Source organism: Lutjanus erythropterus, chromosome 4 (genome assembly GCF_056507025.1).
Source record: "Lutjanus erythropterus isolate fLutEry1 chromosome 4, fLutEry1.hap2, whole genome shotgun sequence".
Classification (NCBI taxonomy): Eukaryota; Metazoa; Chordata; class Actinopteri; order Lutjaniformes; family Lutjanidae; genus Lutjanus; species Lutjanus erythropterus.
In genome coordinates, this window is record NC_139320.1 from 3,899,396 (window position 1) to 3,921,855 (window position 22,460).

A 22,460-nucleotide genomic window follows, 5' to 3' on the forward strand; every position below is an offset into this window, starting at 1 on the left:
CATAGGGTGATATTTTTGCTAATTTTTATTGTATGACTTGTGTGTTTTTTTTAAAGGGTTAAAAACTGATTGAGGCGGCAGTTTTTGTCTGTGGTATCTGGTCACTTTGCACATCTGTTTCTGGTGAAACAAATACACATCTTACTTGTTAAAAAACGCTCTATCTCTCTCTGGATCCTTTCTATAATGTTGTCAGGCACTTACAATAATCTGAGCCCATCAGTGGTAAAACAAGCACTTATCATGGATGGACTTTGATGGTGCACAGTTTTCTGGAGGTATTACATTGCAGCTCATTTTCACTTCTCTCCTCAATACTGGACCAGTTTCAAAAATTGTTGTCTCCATTCGTCACACACACATAAAAAAATGGGGCAATAGGATCCAGGTTGAAAAATACCAAAGTTATACTTCCAATAAAGAGCTGCATCCCACTTTGCTATAGGAAGGATGCAGTACTCCTCTTCCACAGAGACAATCCCAATGCATGATCATTACCTAACCCTATCCTAAAGCCCCAAAACAGAGACAGACACAGAGGTCAGCAGTATGGGAAATGCTGTTTAGGGGGGAAAGGCCATAGTAAAAAAAAGATATCACAGCTGATAGGGGCCAAGGGGAGGAGGACACTAATGCAACAGAGAAACACAACCTTGCAAGTGAACAGTCAGTTGACCCAGAGACAGGGTAATGGCTTTCCGTGGCTTTCTGATTTGTAGTGGAAGACCAGTCAGAGTGCCCATGCTGACACCCCTGTCCATTGTCAAAAGCATCTACACTGAGCATCTGAGCGCCAGGACTGGACCATGGAGCAGTGGAAGAAGGTGACCTGGTGCTGACAAGGTGTTGACCTGGCCTCTAAATTCCTCAGCTCTCAATCTGATCGAACATCTGTGGGATGTGCTTGAACAACATGTCCAATCCAACTTACAAGACTTATAGGATCTACATCTTGGTGCCAGACACCACAGTCCTTTTTAAGTCCATGCCTCGATGGATCAGAGCTGTTTTGGCAACATGAGGGGGACCTAAACCAGAGTCCTGCATGGGTCCAGTTTTGCAAACCCATAACCCATAAAACTGAGAACCAGAACCTGCTACCCGCAATTATCTCAAAGTCAAATCTGCATCCACCTGTAACCATGAAGCCCCACGACCTGACTTGCACCCATGATGAAAAAGCATACAGTCATTCACTTGTGTAATCAACTGGTGCAGAGCCTGTGGTCCTGCAGCTGTCAATGTGTTTCCATAGTGATGACTAGTCTAGCTTGCAGCTATCAAAAGCTAATACTTTTTGACACTTTTTATGCACAAGCAGCAAAGCCTTTGACAACATTATTGTCACAATATTTGAGTGCACGAAAATGTCCCAAACTTTGTCATAATTTGTAACCAGCAGCTAAGCCTCATCGCCGCCAAATCAAACAGTTACATCCCATTGTTTGGCAGGATGTGGGGTCAAAGGTTGTGTTGTAGACTTTCACATTAAAATCCTGACAGCTGATTAGACTTCATATTACTGTATTAGCAAATATAAACGTTAAAATTTTGCACAATTATTTTCATTTATGAAAAAAACATATTATTGTATTGTATGTGTCAAATTATAGTTCTCATCTGCTGCCCACCTGCAATTAGTTCATTTTTACCCATGCCCGTACCTGCAAATTTATATAAATATATTTTCCACCCGTTAGTGTTTTTGCGGATCACTTATCGGGTATGTTTATGTATATGACCCGGTGCAATATCAGGCAGGTTGTTTGTTGTTGGTCCTCCACCTGGAGGCATGAAGCTCCACCAGCACCCTTATCACCCTTTTTTCCCAATGGCTATTTGTATTTGGGCGCACCAGATTTAGACATTTTCAGTTTTTTACATTGTGGCTGTTGAGCCAATGTAGGGTCACACGTTATTTTTCCTTCAGTGACATCAGACGCCCGCATGTCTTCTGATGTCCCTGTCTATGTTGACTTGTTATTGAGAAGAGAAGGTGTGGAGGGATTTGCAGGTGAGTCAGGTGCATCTGCTGCAGCTCTGCAACTCCGTCCAACTCTCTTTCTCATTCTGTCTCCCCCCTTCAGCTCTGCCTGTCTGTCCCAGTCTGTGTCTCTCCTCTGCCTAGTATTTAAGTCTATTCACCATCCCTCTGAATGAGACCTCCCAGCAGAGAGAGTAAACAATGTCTGGCAGAGAGACAGAGAGGCATACAGAATGGAGGATTCACTCGCCTCTATTAGCATCTTGTCTGTCTCACAGGGGAACAGAGAGCGCCAGAGTGGAGGATGCTGGGATAGCCTGCCTCAGCTGACGGCCTATCCTCCGCTCAGAGCTGCAGAGTTCACTGTAAAAATAAACTTTGTTTTAACTTAAATGAGAGAGAAAGATGAAATCATTATTGTGGCTTACCAGTTCCTTCCACCAATCACGGCACGTCTACACCAGTTCTGATCCATCCTCTGCACAGCTGCAAGCTCCACCAGCACTGTTTTAGAAACATTTCAGCAGCAGAGCATTTTGCCCACCTGATTGTGTTTACTTGCTCAGATTTTGTTAATTAGGTCCTCTTTCCTTGCTCTTTGTGCTTCTACCATGGATAAGCAGGCAACGTGGTTAAATAATCTTTAAGATCATGAGTCTGCATGGGGTCTTTTATTTTGAAAATTAACCAGATTCTCCCTGCCTTTTCTGTGTCTGACTTCCTGCCCATTTGATCAACTTTGTGCTAATTGACAAGGCATCCATCAAAAACAGACTCAGCACATTTTTGAAGTGGAGCGGACAGCCACTTCTGGGACACACTGCGGCGTCGCTGGTGGAATCATAAGCATTGTGTAGAATGGCTGCCTTCAGCTCCAGCTGACGTGGTGCCGCCGCGCCTGGTGGAATTTAGCCTTAAAGCTAACAGGCAGGGAATCTCATTTAAATTGTCACAGTGGTCTCTGGAAAGCAGCACACAGGTCAGAAATATTGGCATCATCTTGGACGCTGACCTCACTGTCTGGAGCCATATAGAGAGCTGTATAGTTAAAACCAGATTTTTGTAGCCAAAGATGATGCTGAAAAACTACGGCCATGCTTCTCTTTCCAGATTGCTACACGACTGTGTTGCTGCGCTGCTTGCACCTTGATTGCTGGAGTTTTAGGTCTTTACACTGGCTCCCAGTGAATTTTAGAATTTATTTTCAACTTTATTGCTAATTTTTCATGCTATAAGCTATAAACCAGTTCAATCCTTAAGGTTATCTCGAACGGGCTGCCTGGTTATTCCCCAGCTCTCCTCAAAAATTGGTGAACCTGCCTTTATCTTTTATGCTCCAAGCTGTTGGAATGTGCTACCTGATCATGTTAGGTGTGCCACAGCTATTGTCTTTTAAAAGTAAACTGAATGTAGTCTGGTTGGTGGATCATAACTTTTATTTTTATTTTAGTTATACTCTTATTTCTTTTACCTCACATGCTTTTATGCGCAACAACTGTTTTTAATTATTTCATTTCATCTTATTATAGCTTATGTTATCTAAATGGTTTTAATTCTCATGTCGTACTATTTTACTGGTCGGTGCTGGTCTTAAGTTATTTAATTTTGCTTTTGGTTTTAATTGGTTTTGGTTTGGTATTTTTTATGTATCTTTTCTTGTGGCTGCAACTTTCGTGGCTCACTATCTGTGCCATAGAACTAACATTTTGTTTGCTTGCTTTCTTAAGAGAGTTAGTGTCCAGGCTGCCTTAAAATATTAAATTAGGGCAAGTTGAGGTAATTCTGCAATGATTCAAATGAATGAAATGAAAAAATAAACTTTTCTACTTAAATAAACTTAATTAATCCAGTAATACTTAAGAACACATGTTCAATAACCTTAAGATATTAAGCTGAAACACATTTGATTCATCATGCTTTCATCAAACTCTAAGGAGACTCTCTACTCTCAGACTGTGCATGCTGGGAATTTGGCTAATCTGCTGATCATGTTTCTTCAGAAACTTAATTTAATGAGTTGATTGAACTCAGCATTTCACGTCAAAAGACTTCAGGTTAGAACAACTCAAGTTCTTAAGTGTTCTGAAAATAAATACTAGAAATTTCAAGTTAAATCATATGAAGTTAATGAGCAAAGATAAGTTAATTCCACTAAATTTCTGTATGATTTTCTTATACTATTCAAGTTCCTGGAGTGCCTCATTTTTACTGTCTCTGCATTTTAGTTTGTTATCTCCCATGATGGGAACACGCCTCTCTGAGCAGAGTGCCAAGACAAGACGTCAGCTTTCACGTCCTCCTCAGTTTGTATGTCTTTAAATTTCTCTCTATTCGTCTCGAGAGCAGAAAACTTCAGATCATGAGTTTACAACGGTCCGGGCTCACTCTTCAATTCACAGAGACGACTCTCTGGCTCTCATGAGCATGTGTGAACTTGACGTTATCTGCAGCTCGTTTAATTTCACGATACTTTTTGAATGTATTTTCTTTTCTTTCTTTCTTTTTTTTTTAACGCTTAGATTTGAGGAAGTCTTTGATCTATTTATGTTCTCGCTCAAACACTCTCCTCGCTCCTAGAGATGAAATACTTGAAAGCAGCACAGTCAACTAACTCCATTATTTGTTTTACATCAAAAGTTTCATTAATTATTCCATTAGCTGAAAGGCAGGGGCTGCTGGGAGAGTGTGACAGAAACACAGCGCGTGTGAGGGAAGAGTTTGAAGGAGAGTATGAGCTGACTGGCTTCCCTTCTGAAGGAGGGATGAAGGTGAGCTGCAGGAGGAGAAGCTACACTGACCAATATGTTTTTTGAGGTATACTGCTCTCACATCTATGTGAAGACGTGGTTCATCAATTTGTAATCTTTGATTGAAGATAGATTGCTAGATGTTTCATGTTAATATCTAATGTACTTTCTGGTATGAAAATCATCCAAAATGTCACCTATATACATGTTTTCTGCCATATAGAAAAGTACACTTGAACAATACAATGATACAACAGTAAGCAGTACAATTTGGCATACCACCAACAAGTAGGGTGTTCTGCATCACCCTGACCACAGATGACTGACCTGAGCACCATATTAGATATTTGTACTTTTGTAAAAACTTCTTTCCGCTGTTTTTCTTTTCCCCAAAAGAGTTGATAGCTGGCGATTTTAGGTTCATCTGAGTCAAATTAAAACTAATTATGAGCTTTGATCTTTTAAACAGTACAGACATAAAGGTAAATGGAAGTAACTAAGCCAAATACTTTGTTACTGTACTTAGGTAGATTTTTCAGGTAGCTTTACTTGAGAACTTTTTTTGTGTCCAAGAACTTTTTTTTCTGACAACTTTTAGATACAAACAAATTTTAATGCAAATATATACTTTCTACTCCTTACATCTTCAAAATACTTTACTTTAATGCATGAAAAAAACAACTTTAAATGATGCAACAAGATGAAAATAACAAGACAAAAATGTCAAAGATAAAAGATGCAACAAGACAAGTACAATGTAACATGACATAATAAAATGAAAATGATGTAAAAGACCTAACCAGACGTAAACGGAGTAGTGATTCATAATAAGATGAAAACAATATTAAGAATGTAAGAAGATGAAAACCGTGTAACAGACAGAAGAAAATGACACAAGATGAAAATGACAAAAAGAAGTTGCAAGACGAAAACAACACAACAAAACGAAAGTGACGTAAAAGACGTAACCATCCCTGGTCTCCCCTACTTTATTTGTGATTTATTTAATTAATTTATTATTTGTATTTTAAAGTTTGGAAAATTGAGACTACTTGTGAAGCTCTCTTGACAAAGACGATGGTAGTTGCTAAGCAACCAGGATGCATCTCCAAAAGTGTGAAAAAAGTAACAATATAACTGTGGCAATTTCTGTGTCTTAAATAGGCAAAAATTGTCGCATTTTCTTTGCCTTTTGTGTAATTTCTATAAAAAAAATAAGGTCAGGTACCAGCAGCATTGTCTTGGCTGTTCTAGTGGTTAAGTATGGTACAGGAAGGAACAAATCTGAAGTATAATATGCTTACCTTTATTTTTTACTTTGAAAAGTAATGTAACTTTTGACAGTTTGGTAGAGTTGCTGTTTCGCTTCATCTCTTTGCTGATCTAAAACTTATATGTGACCAACATGATGGCCACAAGTAAATTAATATTTGCTCATTTTTAATGGCATTGAAATTATGTGACTCTAAATGTGTCTTATATTAACAGAGACAGATATCTCTCTATTGTGGCAGCAGATAAATCCTGGAATTAGTTGAGGTTCAGGTTAAGGACAACCAGTGTATTGATATATTAGATATATTAGAACCAACTGAACAGCATCATGTTCATCTCTCATTAATTTTGATGTAATGACAGTGTGAGTCTGGTGTATGGATAAACTGGTATGTTGGTGTGGCTGACAGAGAGAGCGGTTGTGATCCAGGTAAGGGGATAAAAAAAGAGAAAGAAGGTGGTGACAGGCGAGGTCGAGCAGAGGAGGAAAATCTAATATGAAAATGAAAATGTAAATGTGTGGAGGGGAGGAGAGGGGGCGGTGGCGTGTGTAGTGGTTAGCAGTTTTTCAAGCCGGCCCTAATCTTCCCTCGGTGGGGCCCAGATAGCGATCGCTAACAGGAGGCTGGCGACGGGGCTCCTTTGAAATGCAGAGCGGCTCGGTGTGTAAATTGGAGGCGCCCCGGCAGTGCCAGCAGATGACACGTGACACTCGCGACCCTCAGCGCCCGTCCAGGGGCCACAACGCCGCAAAGGTAAATCTTGCACATCAGACAATTTCATTTTCGGCACAGAGGGGACGAGTCGCACAATACCTGGATCCTTTCAGATGATAATGTCCCCGTCAGAGGCGGATCATCATTTAGATTTTCTTACTCTGTCCCTCTCTGTGCAGACACGTCACCTCAGGCCTGATGAACAACACCAGAGAGGCACGTGTCTCTGTGTTTTGGCACTTTCTTTGAGGTGCACTGCAGTTATGAGCCCATTAGAAGTATAGATGAACTTTCACATAGTAGTTGAAGTGCATAAGTCTTAACTTACGGGAAAAGTACTAATATAACCATGTAAAAAAGGAGCATTTGATGCTTTTAATAGAGCAAATAGAGAGATGACAATAAATGAGGGGGCAGGGAATGAAACAAAGGTTGACTGGGCCTGATTAAACTGGTCACATCTCAATCTGTCAGCTGCAGAGGGACCTTACTATGGTTTATAAATACCTAAATTAGTATAACTACATGCATATTAACTGTAAAGTGTACTTAAAGGTTGTGTAAAGCAACAATAAATGTGTGTTCTGAGTTTGTCACACTACTGAGTCATGTTATGAAAGCAATACTTCACCCAAAAATGAAATTTCACTCAATATCTAGTCACCCCTGTGCTGATGTGAGGATGGGTGAAGATCTCCAGTTCACAAAACACTCCTGGAGCTTCAGCAGAAAATAGCGTTGCAGCCAAATCCAGTACAATTGAAGTGAAGGGTGAACAGTTTTAAAATGTAAAAAAAGAACACAAAAAAAACACAAAATGTCTCCATACTGCTCGTGTGGTGTAATCCAAGTGTCCGTAAACCGCAACATTAAAATTTGACCCAAAAAGACGCCATTTACACCATGTTTTTAGATCTGCGTGTACACGCCTGAAGTGGGTACACAGGCTCTCGCCCAAGCGCCGGGACACGAGATATACGAGATCTCGCGATACCTTCACATCTGTGTTTACATGCTACCTGGAAGTGAGTCAGACAACAGAGAGAGATCTGCTCAGAAATAGCGACTTGTTACACGCACAGTTGACTTTGCAAACTTTCAACATAGAAGGAAATGTCTGAAGACTTCAACGTGCCGTGCCGCTTGGGTGAGAGCTTGTATACCCGCTTCAGGGTTCAGGCGTGTCCGCTCCACTGTCTCAGTGTCAAACACCACTACAACAGCCCAAAACATGGACTGGCCTGGCATGCATGCTACGGTGTTTTCAGTCGCTTCACAATGTGAAGAACAGAACATTTTTAAAATGCAAAGGAAAGACAATTCCAATTTTAACTAGACTGCTGTCATGTAAACATGTCCTAAGTTGCGAGGTGCAGCCTCTCTGGATTGGACCTCAATCTTTAATCGGACTGAGATCTGGGGAACTTGGAGTCAACGCCTTGTAAAACCCAGACTACCTTCTTCCATCGTTCCATGATCCAGTTCTGATAAATGTGTCCATTGTTGGTGCTTTTGGCAGTGCACAGGGGCTACACAGCTCCATTTTCTGTGGGACTGAACTGAAAACTGCCTAGCCTTTGCTTCCTATCATACATTAATCAGTCTTGGGCATTCACTGATTGTCCTCACTTGGACCACTTTTGTACACTGCATACTGGGAACACTCATCACAATTTTGATGACTGATGACACTTACTGTTCTTTATGCAACTTCAGATGTTGAATGAAGTTGCAAGGTGTTGTGTTGTGTCTCTGCCTGTAATTGTTGATCTGCACGTTCTACATGCTGCAACAATGACCACCACACAGTTTTCATACGTCCGAATTGAGTTGCAGGTCTTTTCAGATTTTGTCAAGTTGAATCTTAAGTCATAAAATTTATGACACAAGTCCACACCACATGCACAGTATTGTTGACTGTGTTCTGTAGTTGTCTGTTAAAATGTGATGTGACAAATCCTCTCAGCTCTCAGTTTGTGTGGCTGCACAAATCAAAAAGGTTTGAGATCTTAAGGATTCAAACTTTAAAGATGGACGAGGCACACATTCAAAAGAAGAACATCGACAGCACAATCATGTTGCTTTTTCATTCTCTAAACTTTTTGTTGAACGTTATTCAAGCTGTTTCTCCCTCATTTTATTTTCCCTGGCTGATGCTCTCTGTCAAATCGCTCTCAAAAGAGGAAGTGGAAAGCCAATCGCTCTTCTCTCTCACATTTCCATGCTATCAACAAACTATAATCCACAGCCACACTTCCACTTTGTCTCCAGCCCTCCATCCTTTGTTCCAGCAGACTCCCGGGCCCCGCTGTGGCTTCTTCTTCTCTGCAGATGAGGATACACTGTTCCGCTAACTTACCAAACCAAGCCCCTCTTCCCATGTTCCACCACTCTCAGCCTCCTTCTTAGTCAGTCTATTACATGGCAGCTCATGTTCTGACGCATGTTCCTCGGCCTTCTGCGTTTCATTGTATTTCACACTGGCTTACGCTGGTCTAATCGTTTGACGCTAACGGTCATGAGGCTGCCTCATATTGAGCAGCTCAGCGAAAAAACATATCTACTGATTTTCCCTCTCTTGGCTTACGTAATTGGTTCACCCGCCGTGTGGAAAAGAAGTGATGTGTGCTCTAATCATGCTGGAGAGTGAAGAGCAGGAATCCTCCTCTGATGGAGATGGAAAAGAAGCTAAACACACACAGCTAGTAAGAAAAATAAAACTTACAATATGAAAATTCTGCCACTAGGGATCTCTCTCATGTTAAAACAAGAACAAAAAATGTAGTTTGATGAAGTGATGTAGCATGAGATCATGGAAGTTGTTGTCTTCATTGTTAAATAACCACCATCTGAAGTGACAGATATCATGTTCACCACTGAGATAATGTATTAAGTTTTCTCATGTTTTCCGACTTCCTTCATTATTTTCTGACATATGATGTATCTCATGTCCCGTTGAAGCTATAGCAACTAGCTGTTAGCAGGAAACACACTGTTACCTTGAATAAATTCCACATTTCTCTGCATTTGAACGTCTGAAACATTTGGGATAATTTAAGTGTACAGCTCAGCAAAATATAGAACATAGGTCTAGCATTTTTAGATATTCGTAATGCAGAAATGTTACATAATAGAGCTTTAAGTGCAACTGGTGACCAGGGGCGTAAATCTAGATGGTGCAGGCACAGCAGTTACACTGGGGCCCGTGGGGTGGGGGGCTTGTAGAGAGAGCTGGGCTTCCAACAATATGTTGGATGGACAACAGGCCTTTGTGAGTGACTCAGATTGCCACCTAGGACATACACTTGTGTTCATAGAACTTGTATTAAACTGAAAAAAATGCTACATATGCCCTCAAAACACAAAGTCATTTCCATCATGGTTTTCTTATCTTTCTTTCTTTTTTTTCTTTTTTTTTTTTGTTAAAATAGTCAGAAGCAATGTATAACAAAATCATATACTTATTTTGCACTCAACAAAAATATAACCACAACACTTTTGTTTTTGCCTTCATTTTAGAGATCTTAGAGTTTAAGTATAAAACTGAAGACTTTTTCTGTACTCACCAAAGGTTTGTTTCTCTCAGATTTTGTTCACCAATCTGTTAAACTCTGTGTTTGTAAAGGATTAATGGATTAATAGTTGTTTATTATAAAAGAAAATGGACTATCAGAATGGTTGGAGATTCATTTGATGATTTATTAATAATTGATTAACAGTTGCAGCTCTGTAGTGAGCACTTTTCTTTTGCCAAGACAATCCCTCCACCTGACAGGTGTGGCTTATAGAGCTGCTGATTAAACAGCAGGATGATTGCACAGGTTTGTTGGACTGGTCACAATAAAAGGTCACATTTATTAGACACTGAGCTGTGACAGAAGTTTTTTCTTCTCATGAAGGTAAAGCCATGTTGGTTATGTTTAAGCATGAGAAGTGATTGGCTGGGTGAGTGTAAGCCAATAACAGGAAAAGTAGGGCAGGTCAAGACTATGTCCTTGTTGCCCTGTGTGAAAGAGCCATAGGTCAGTGCCTACTAAATGTATTTTTTCAAGATCAGCCTGCACATTTTGGAGTTTTGCTTTATTGTGACCAGTCCAACACAATCCTGCTCTTTAATCAGCAGCTCTATATGCCACAGCTATCAGGAGGATGGATTATTTTGGCAAAGAAGAAGTGCTCACTAACACATTTGTGAACAAAAGTTGAGAGAAATAGACCTTTTTTTGTGTTTCTCAAACTTTTCACAGCATGTACCACTTCAGAAAATTTTGAGCTCCCCAAGTACCACCATCAGGACCAGTGTTAAAATACAGTAGAGTAGACCTACACTGTTCTGCTGCGGACAGTTCATGAAGCAGGCAGGTTTAAGTCCCTCCTCCAAATGAATCAAATTCTGAGGTAACTCAAGTCATATCTCCGTGCTGTTTGGTGCTGGCAGACGCTGTGGAGACCTCACTGGCACTTCTTAAGTAACCGCTTGTGCTTAGTTCATTGTTATCCATTTCAGTTCCAGCATCGGTGCTCGAAATATGCTCTTCTTGATCTGTACTTCTCCACAAAATAGTTTCAGTTTGGAGCTACCGTTAAAGTGTTTTTTCAGTCTCTCTACATTTTATCTTTATTTTTATCTTTCCACTCACCGTTTAGCTCATACCTACCAGTAATCATGGATGATATACTGTACATCCACTTGGTATGTGATCATGATTATAGGCTGATATTTACACAAAAATATTGGACAACCTTCTTTTAAATTATCATCATCATTTTTTATGTATTTTCATTTGACTTTTTGTAGTATTTTCATAGTAGTATATAATTTTAAATAAATTAATTTCATTTAAAAACAGTGACATTCCTTCTCACTAGAGGGAGCTTGCGTACCACTGATGGCACACATTCCACATTAGCTCTCGGACGTTATGTAACAGTTTGGGTTTTTTATGGTCACTTCCTGTTTTATTTTGGTATGTCTTCCCTTGCGTGTCCTTGTTGGTTTTACTTCCTGTCTTTCTGTTTTCCCGCTCTTTTGTCTGATTATTTTCACCTGTTCTTGATTGCCCTCACCTGTGTCTTGTTATCCTCTCCCTCTCCAGTGTATCTAATCCTGTGTCTCTGCCTCCTTAGTTGCTTCTTTGTCCTTGTTTTGTGTTGAAATTTCCTCAATTGTCTCTCAGGCTTTTTTTAAAATTTATTTATTTTTTTTAGATTGTTGCATTTTTTTTTTTTTTTTTTTTGTCGTATTTCCTTCTTCATATTTTAGGTTTATTGTTTGGTTTTACCTTGCTTTAGTTGAGGACTCTCCCTGCCTTATATTCACAAAAACCTTTTGCATAGTTTTGTTTTTGTTCATTAAGCATCACTGAACTGCTTTCACTGTCTCCAGTTCTTGCACGTGGGTCCAAATCTGTTGTTCTTGAACTGTGACACTTTAACTCATGACAAATGAGAACAAAAAAAAAATTGTTGCACTTATATTTTTGTTGAGTGTATGTGATATACTTATTCTACAGAACTATGAAACATGATAAATAAACTATAAAACTATTCAATTAAGAATTTCTTCTTTTCATTGGTATTTTGGTCATATACAGATGTCTAATTATGATTCTTGGGTAATATGTATGTTGATGTTGTCCAATGTCAAGTGTGTTTTTGATGGCAATCTATGGTTCTGATAGTTTTCTCTACACTGAAAACTGAAAAAACTACTTCAGGTGGTAACATACAAATGAATTAAGTTTTTTCAAATCAAGGTTACAAGTTAGATGAACACAACTGCTTTAAATGAGATGTACTTAATAATCTGATTACTTTCAAATCAACAGTTTGCATTAATGCAACTTAAAAGTTTCAGATTTCCCAACTCAATTATTTGCTTTTCCCAAAAGTAAAATAAATGTAATCTTACTCCTCTTTAACTGTGACCAGGGGAGACATAAATAAAATGAAACAAAGTTGAATGATTATGATCTATACAGGGAAAATAAACAAGAGTTTATCCTGCTGTCCTTTATTTTACTAAAATTCAACACTGAAATCTTTTTTTTCCCGTTCCATCCCCATTTATTATTAATAATTGATAAAAACTGTGGAGTCGGGGCCGCAAACTGGCAGCAAAATGAAGTGCCACTGGAACCACTGTATTAATAGATGACCAAATATAATTTTTGTCCTGCATTAGTTGTAACCTTCTTTCCAAAGTCGCCAAGAGAAAATGCCGGGTCAAAACATGGACGTTCAATATGGATGTACAACACTGAGACGAACCTGACTGATGTGCTTTGTCTGAAATAAGAACAGCAGGTTGAGGGAACAGGATGTACTTTGAAGTTGCTATAATCCACAAAAACAGAATACCATCTCTGAAACAAAAAGCTAAATGGGACTCAAAACATTACATTACTGCAACTCCTACTGAAACATACTTTTTACATTGTATTGAAATCCAAAACATTAAGCAAACTAAAATATATGTAGACCTAATGGCACACGTGTTCTTCATAGCTGATGACAGCTAAACATTTTTGCTAAGTTACTAGCATGACTTGCAGCACTATGAAGCTAAGTATGCTAACAGGGATCTTGCTGGGACCTGATCCCCCCTCCTCCCTCACCTCCACCATTCCCTATTCCAGGACTACCACTTGCCTGCGGCCCCCACATATAGATGGAAAGTGACACCGTGATTGTGTGCGGGGCCCGGCCACGCTCAGATGAGGGTGTCACTTCTGCCTAGCCTGATTGCCACATTCGGCGGGCACGGCGGTGAGGAGTTAAATTGAGGGAGAAAAGGTCAGGAGCCAGTGGTCATCTGCTCTCCCTCTCTCTCCCCCAAATTACTTGTCCTCCAGGAGGGGAATGAAAACAGACAGGGCCCGGCCTGGGCACCTGGAGCCTGGGAGATGATCTGCGGGGGCCGCGAGATGCGAGCCACCGGGAGAGGAATGTGAACGAGGGACGGGGGTGAAAAATAAAAGAGTAGGAGGGTGGAGGTGGGGGAGGATCAGGTGCATGTGTGTGTGTAAGAATGAGAGAGAGGAGCTGGTGAAGGTGTCAGACTCGTGAGACAGACGAGTGCACAAAGCAGCCGATGCTGCTGGAGGAAGAGGACAGAAGGTCAAGGCAAGAGTGGAGTCCCAAAGACAGCGGTGAAGCATCTGAATGCAAGGTGGAGGTTTCATTTCAGCTGTGTGTGCGTGGGGCAGAGTCTGGGCTGAAAATCACAATCTGTAGCCAGTAAACTGAAGTCTGTGTTTCCATACTTCATGAAGAAAACAGAACAAGCACATTTGCATGAAAAAAGTACACAGATATGAAACTCAACTCTTCGTTAAAGGTTAGATTCAGATTTTTTTTAATACTCACATGCAGAGATGGGAAGTAACTAAGTACAAATACTTCATTACAGTACAGTCTGACATCTTTTTACTTTTACTCCCCACATTGTAACACAAATATCTATACTTTATACTTTTTGTTTTCAAAACAGACTGGTTACTTTGGTTTTAATGCAAAACAAAAATGACATAAAAGAGGTAATGAGACAAAAACAACGTAAAAGAAGCAACAAGATGAAAACAACATAACAAGACAAAAACAGCATACAAGACATAAGATGAAAATGATGTAACGAAAAAAACTGTGTAAAATACGCAACAAGACGAAAACAATGTAACAAGACAAAAACAACCTAAAAGACATAACGGAATGAAACAAAGTAAAAGATGCAACAGGACGAAAACAACGTAATAAGACAAAAACAGTGTAAAAGACATAACAAGTCGAAAATTACTTAAAGATGTAACAACACAAAAACAACGTAACAATACGCAACAACACAAAATGCACAAATAGACAAAGAGAGAAGGTCTTAGTTGATTCAAACGTTATGCATAATGGACTGTGTCATCTTCAAGCATTACCATGCTCTCATAGGAATATTAGAATCAGTAGGATTTTTTCCGAGCTGTTTGTAAATGCATCAGAAAGATACAACACGTCAAATACTGACAGAAAAATAAGGAAGAATAAAAGAAAATACAGGCTGAGTGCTGTAGGAGCTCACACATTACACACCTCTAGTCAGGCATAAGTGATGATTGAAAGTGATTTTATTTGTATGAATCTATATATTGTTTTAAAGAAAATGTTGCATATTATACCTTTAAGTTTTCTGTAAGGTGGCGAGTGCTTGATGGACTTTGTTGCCCTGAATTTGACCTCAAAGGCCCAAAACAGGTGTCTGCAATTGTGATTGGTGGAGCTTGTTTGGGTATGCATGGAAACTGGACTAAAAAAGTCTCTTTTGCATGTCTTTGGAAAGAATAAAATATTGGATTTATATTTTGATTTACAGGCGACGTGACGTGGGTAATTTTGTTATTCTAATATTAAATCAAAGCTAAAGCAGTAACTTCAAATGTACAGGAGTCTTGTGTGCTTTAGTTTTTGTATTTTATTTTATTTTGTACAATCTTGGTCATGGATCTTTAATATTCAACAATATTTTCTTATACTTTTTGACATCCTACTGAAATGGACCGTCAGAGCATCACTTGTTTTTCAGTAGGTTAGAGATGTGAGTCCTTACATGTCTGGTAGTGCACCCTGCCACACACACACACACACACACACACACACACACACACACACACACACACACACACACACACACACACTGCAGGACATGTTTAGAATTCAAATAATGGATTAAACCTGCTGAGTGTCCAGTGTGACTTCACCCATTTTGGGCAGATAACTGGAGAGTGTCTGTGATCTTGGAGAACTCTGGTCATGGCTAACGGGAGTTATGATTGGGCTTTGTATCGTAAAGTGTGTTTGCAGCATCAGATACACAAACTGAACCAGTGAGTAAAGGTTTAATTAAAAACATGGTGTGATTTTGATATTTTTAAAACAAGCAAATGAGAAAATATGCTCCTGGAAGACACGGCTGAGTTTATTAAATGCAGAAAAAGTCAATATACAGTACATGTATAGGAAGGGGAGGAATAACTTGGAGTAAACCTGGACCTGCCTGTCCTGAATAATCTGCACAGTGGCTATATTCACATGCACACTAATTTTCCAGTCTTATTCAGAATGTTGCGATATTCTTAATTTGATCTGGACCATGTAAACGCCTACCTCGGTTGGATATTCTGAATTAGGCCTTATTCTGAATGGGGCATATTCTGATTAAGACATGTGAGACACACTGGTATTATTCTTGTTTTAGGAGCATTCTTTGGACATTCAGAATGTGAGTCTCAGTTGGGGATTTTACTGCAGTTTGTCACACGTCCTCTTGCCTCTTTACGATCAGCTCTGCGTGTTGCTAACAAACCAACTAGCCAACAGTTTGCAAGATGGGGGTACAGATGCAAAATTCCATGGCAACCCAAAACTTCAAAATAAGACCTTGTCTTTGTGTAGCCACTGTCTCCCAGATATACACTAAATGAACTCAATCGAGGACCATTTTCTCATACTTGTTAAATTCGGCTCCTGAGAAACAGCCTCTTTCTCATCCCAGCCTGAGACTATTTTGAGCCCAACTGAAGATCTTAAAATGTTCTTTATGTCTCACTGCACTGATCTTAAATTTGTCTTAAATAATCAGCTTTTGACGGTGAGATCTAAAAGAAAACTCTGTTGCCTTTAATGAGATCTTAAATTTGTCTCAGAGGTCAAATTAAAGTCTTGTTGCTCCATACTGTCATCAAGCAGAAACTTCTTAGTTGCAACCTACACACTGAAAATAGCAAATTAGTGCCTGGAATGCTAATGGTATGAAGATAAACAAGCTAACAGCTGTTAGCCTTTCTTTAGCAGTGATGTAATCATTTTAATGTCAGAATTTGCCTCCGGACATGCAAATGTTCCCCCTCAACAGTATCTTGCAGCAGCACCATTACTGAGTCCTGGATTTAGCTCCGCCCAAATGTTTGTGATTGGTTTAAAGAAATGCCCCTACAGCAGAGTGTGTTTGTATGGAGCCAGACCTTTCTCCACCACTGAGCGCCATAGAGAGACATCTGGCTATACAAGACTAAGTGAGGGCAGTTGCCTTGAAATTATAATGTTATTTTTACAGTGTACTTTTCACCATCATAATTATGTTATTTGATAGACACTCAAACTGAGCCAAGATATATGTGTTTTACATAGCTTCAAACTGCAGCAAATCCATAAAAACAGTCTGTCCACAGGCTTCTATTAGTTTCTGACTGTCTGTATCTCTGAACTCTCTTTAACCAAATCACATGCATTTAGGCTATTCTGTGTGATCGTCCTTTGATAACTATAGTAATAACTAATGTCATAGTTTTTCACTTCAGTTCACTGAGCCTCCCCTGAAAATGTTTGGAGCCCCTTTGGGGAGACTCGCCACCCACTTCAAAAACCTCTGCTTTAATGTAGACCAGGGCACAAATGAGAAATGTAAAAAAAATGGAGGAAAATGTGCAAGTTCCCTTCAGGGACAGCAGGGGTGGGTAATAACCAAGTACATTTACTGAAGTACTATAGCGAAGTTTTGAGGTATTTATTCTGTTTTTCACCATTTCCATTTTCTGATACTACACTAGATTTCAGGTGTAAATATTGTATGACAGGGGTCAATACCTGGAAAGCAGGCCAACAACACATCCAAGAGAATGAGCGAAATCCAATGTCATAACACAAGCGAAGTCCAAGAAACAGACAAGAGTAAGTGCAAAAATTAAACAGTTTAATGAAAAACTCAAACACCTTCTGAGCAGGGAGGCAAATAAATCCATAAAAGGAGAGCAAAGACCAAAGTGCATGAAAACAGAACAGTCAAAGATTGCAGGGAAACATCGGGAGGCCTGACCACAAACTGACGAAGACAAACTGGCAACTAAGGAGGGAACACACAGGACTAAATACACCGGGAGGAGGGTGAGGGGCAGGTGGAAACAATGAATTAAAGAGGTTGGAAAACAGACAAAGACAGGAGGTAAAGCAGAAACAAGAGGGATGATAACTACACAATAAAACAGGAAATACTAAAATTAAAAAATGACACAAAGACAGACTGGCACGACAAAGGCACATACCAGCTAAATACACTATGAGGGGGAGGATAACAAGACACTGGTGAAACTAATCAGGGTGAAACTAATCAGGGTGGAACGGTCAATCAAAATTGGCAGAAAAGACAGAGACAGGAAGTGGACAGACGCAGGACTAAATATACTGGGAAGTTGACAAGGGGCAAGCGGAAACAATCAAAGACAGGTGAAAATAGTGAGGGTGGAAAAACAGACGAAGACGGGAAAGTTAAGCCAGAAACAAGAGGGAAAGCAACTACAAAATAAAGCAGGAAATACTAACACAAAACACAAAGATGAACAACAGGGAACACATCGTGTCAGATACACCAGAACAAGAACAACTTGTGTATTGAAGCCTGTTCCTGCAAGATTGCTAGGGTTCCACCTAGAACCATTTGCTTCAAAAGAGCCTTTTTTGAGGACAGAGTTCTTTTTAAGACAAAGGGTACCATGAACAACACTTTTGGAAGAAGGGTTGCTGAAATCATCAAGGAATTCTTTTGTACAGGGTTACCTGTACCATGAGAAACCCCTGTGTGGGTTCTAGACAAAACCCTTGAAAAACGTTCACCATAGAACCCCTCAGGTTAGTTCTGGATGAAACTATAAAACATTCTGTAGAATCCGCTGTGCATGAAAAGAATATGAAAAGGTGCAAGCAAAACTTGAAAACACTGTGGTTTTAATAAGGATGAGTACTTTGTTCAAAATTTGAGAGTTTTAACACAAAACTTCAGTGAGTTATAGGTGCTGAGACAAAAAATGTTACAACCATCCCTGGTCTCCTCTACTTATTTTTAATTGAGTCTAATCGATTAATTATTTGCATTTTAATGTTGGGGAAACTGGAAATTGAGACCTCTTGCAAAGTTTTAATGACAGGGACAATGATAGTTGCTAAGCAACCAAGATGCATCTCCAACTGTGTAAAACATGACAATATAACAGTGGCAATTTCCATGTTGTCAGTATGACCGCCTGTGGCTGAAATAGATAAAAATGTTCACATATTTTTTGTCTTTTGTGTAATTTATATATTAATTTTTTTTAAATGAAAATACCAGCAGCATTATATTTTTTAATTCAACAAAATTATTGCACATATCAATTTGAAAACAGTCAAAATGACTGCCTTACCTGTTTTCATGTTAGGACACATGATGTTAAAATTATAGTGAAAAAGAAATGAATGAACAAAAGTGACTCTCCTCATGATCTAACATGATCCTGCAGAGCAGACGCTGCTCTCTGCAGATCCTCACAGTCCTGCTGTCTTCTTCTGTCTCCATTAGGTGGCGCTGTGTGCCAGCTCCTCTCCCTGACAGCGTCCCATGCTGATGTGCCTCACATCACATACAGTATGACACAGCTGCAGCCTCTGGTGGTGTGTGTGTGCGCCCGCGGGGCCGCTGGTGCACAACTTGGGCCTTACAGTACAGGATGGCTAACAATTAAACTAAAATGGCATCCTATTGCCGACCGGCCACTCTTTTGCACCGGGGCAATTAACCTGCTAATAATACAATGAGCACAAGTCCCCCTCCTCGTCCAACACACACACACACACTCAAACACACAGAGACACACACACGGCCTCCTCCCTCCCTGAGCTCACAGCCCCTCAGGCCATAGGAGAGCCATTGAATTAGAGGATGCTAGCAGAGATAGTTTAACGTAATGAACCATCAAGATGACGACTATTAAAGATGATTTGCAGTGTTCCAGTGCAGAGAGGAGATAGAAGAGTTTTGGCTGACGATAGTGTTAACTCTTTATTCTCTCATTGTTGGCCAGATAAAGATTACAGGGACCCTTTTTCTTCTCGGCCAGGACGGACATGATAAATGGAGCAAGTTGATCTACACAGTTCTGAACGGTGGGGGGAGGTTTTAGAGACATGGCACATTAGGCCACTAACCGGTGTTTTCCCAGCATGCATCTGAGGGATGCTGATGCACAAAAGAGCGAAAATAGAGGAGCAAATTCTTTCAATATGGGATTGGTGCACAGTGAAAACTAGTTTATTGATAAAACGGTCTGGACTACACACATCAACTCCGCTTTGACTTCCGCTCACAGGTTGGTGAGACATAGCACATATAAATGATTATAAATGATGAATATATATGCAAATCCTAATAAAAATAATAATTAATATGAAAACACAACAACAAAATAACATTAAATATAAAATAATAGGTAAAAATTAAACGGGTGTTGCAGATATGTTCAAATCGAGGGAAAAAGGAAAACCTTTCATGATAATCCAGATTTAAGTGATTTTAATAGAGAATTTAGTTCTGTAAGACAAGGTGCGGTCTTCAGAGGTGATCTACAAAACTTAAATATTTTGCATATAGAATATTGAAGTTACTGAAGAGCACTGACATCTGCAGATCTCAAATCTTTGGGATAGTTCACAATAAAAGAACCTGCAGATAGATCACAAAAGGAATGGGAAACATCAATGTCCGTAAACTTAGTAATAAAACATTTGAAAGAAAGGTTAAAGGTATATGATAAAATGTGGACACCATACCTGATGTGGTGCTGTGTACAGTAAATTCTTGGTGTTTGGGGGTAGAGGTCCTTGGGGAGTGATTTGTCCTGTTGTGTCTGTCTGTGTGTGTTTCATAAACATATATATAACATGCACAAAGTACATATTCTTACTCTGTGTCAGTGGGTCTGGGAGAGGGCACTGTCCTCTTAGTGACCCAGACTAAGCTCTGTCAGAGAAAATACTTTTGCAAATCCAGGGGAGGGTGGCGTTGTATTGTATTGCATGGTAGTGTCTCTCTTGCAAAATCTTAAGACACAATTAAAAACTATTATACATAAAAAACAAAATAACAATAAATAAAACAGTTAGCTGGTAAGTGTACTTCCTTAGCTTGGTTTGAGATACAGTACTTACAGGGCAAAAGCCAAGCCCTCCCTTCAGTTAATGTTCACAAGACCTCCAAAAAACTTCTCCTCTAGGAACAATTTTATCCACTTTGACTTTGCAGTATTTCATTGTTCTATTATTTTCCATTTGCACCACAGAGATGTAGCAAAGGTTTACTGAAATATTGAGGTCGCGATTTCCAAGTCCCAGATGTATCGACGGACAATACAGTCTCTAAAATCTAGATTTTTCAACCAGCTATACTTTTGCCAGCTATACTGATAATCGATTGATAATCATTGCAGTTTTTTCAAGCACAAAGGTTGGATGTTTCTGGTTCCACCTTCTTGAATGTGAAGATTTGCTGCCTTTCTTTGTCATTTATGACAGCAAATGAAGAGTCTTTGGGTTTTGGACTGTTGGTTGGACAATTTGAAGACATCACTTGGGCTCTAGGAAACTGTGATTTTTGACGTTTCATAGACAAAGTGATTAATAGTGAAATCAGCACATTAATAATGAAGTAATCTACTGCTGAATTCTATGGTTTATAACTTTAATTTCACATCACAGGGATGTAAATGTTTCTAGTGGTCACTTCATACACGCTTGAGTGTTTCTTGGCTTGTGGGAAAGTCTGATGCCAATCTTTCACATTTTCTTTAGCCCCTTATTAGTGGCTATCCATTTCATTTCATCAGAAATAAAGCATGAGAGTTCTGTCTTGACAATACAAATAGTAGTTTGACAAAATAATCTGATCCACAAAACAGTCAACATGGAAAAACATAAAAAAAATCCCATTGCCTCCAATAGTAAATGTTTATTGTATGTGTTATAAAACTTTTATGTCTCCTACAGATTTACTCGTGAAAGTGATGTTTTTTGCATTTTTTTGTATTCAGTATGAATCAAGTAAACATATTTTCTGTATATGTTCCACATAATATTTAGCTCTGCAGTAAACACTCTACTAGGTGAGCCACTGGGTTTCCTGTGTTTGTAGTTTTTAAGTGAATATTTAAACATGTCTCAGTTATAAAGACATATATTTCATATACAGGTTTTTGTTGGTTCTTAAAAGTAATCTTATATGTGACAGCTTGCATGTGCTGAAAGTCTTTTGTTCAATATTTGATTTCCGTGTCCCTGATGGTTACCCAACTCATGTAACATACCTACTAAGGATATTGTATGTGTATTTGTTGTCATATATAGTGTTTGTAAGATCCTAAATTATTTAAGTTTCATATTACACCAATTTACTGAGGACATTATACATGGTTTGGTTGTCATATGTATTACTTACAAGTTTCAGATAAGAGATAAAAGTATTATTAACATAAGATATTCATAACATTTATCTATATCTTGAGACTCAGGTTTAATCAGGTGATAACCATATATGGACCTGCAAGGTCACATGCTGAGTATTATGGGATGAAGACAACTTCAGATCACTGAAGTTTTCCTCAGTGAATCTTGTTCATGTTCAGCCTCTTTTTCAGAAAATAATTTTTACTTAAGGTCTTCAAACAACAGTATTTGTTTTGGTTTTATTTGTGATGAAGACAGCCAGATGTGGTTAAAAGCTTTGGAAAAGTTAGTGTGCACTCCTTGAGTATTTTGCGAAATATAAAAACAATCAGCTGATTAAGCATTAAAGAAAATATTCAAAATGATTCACTTTGTTTTTCTAATTGGAACATTTCTAAATGTGTAACTTAAAACTAAAATCTGGTTGTGATAACCCCAAAGCTTAATGTG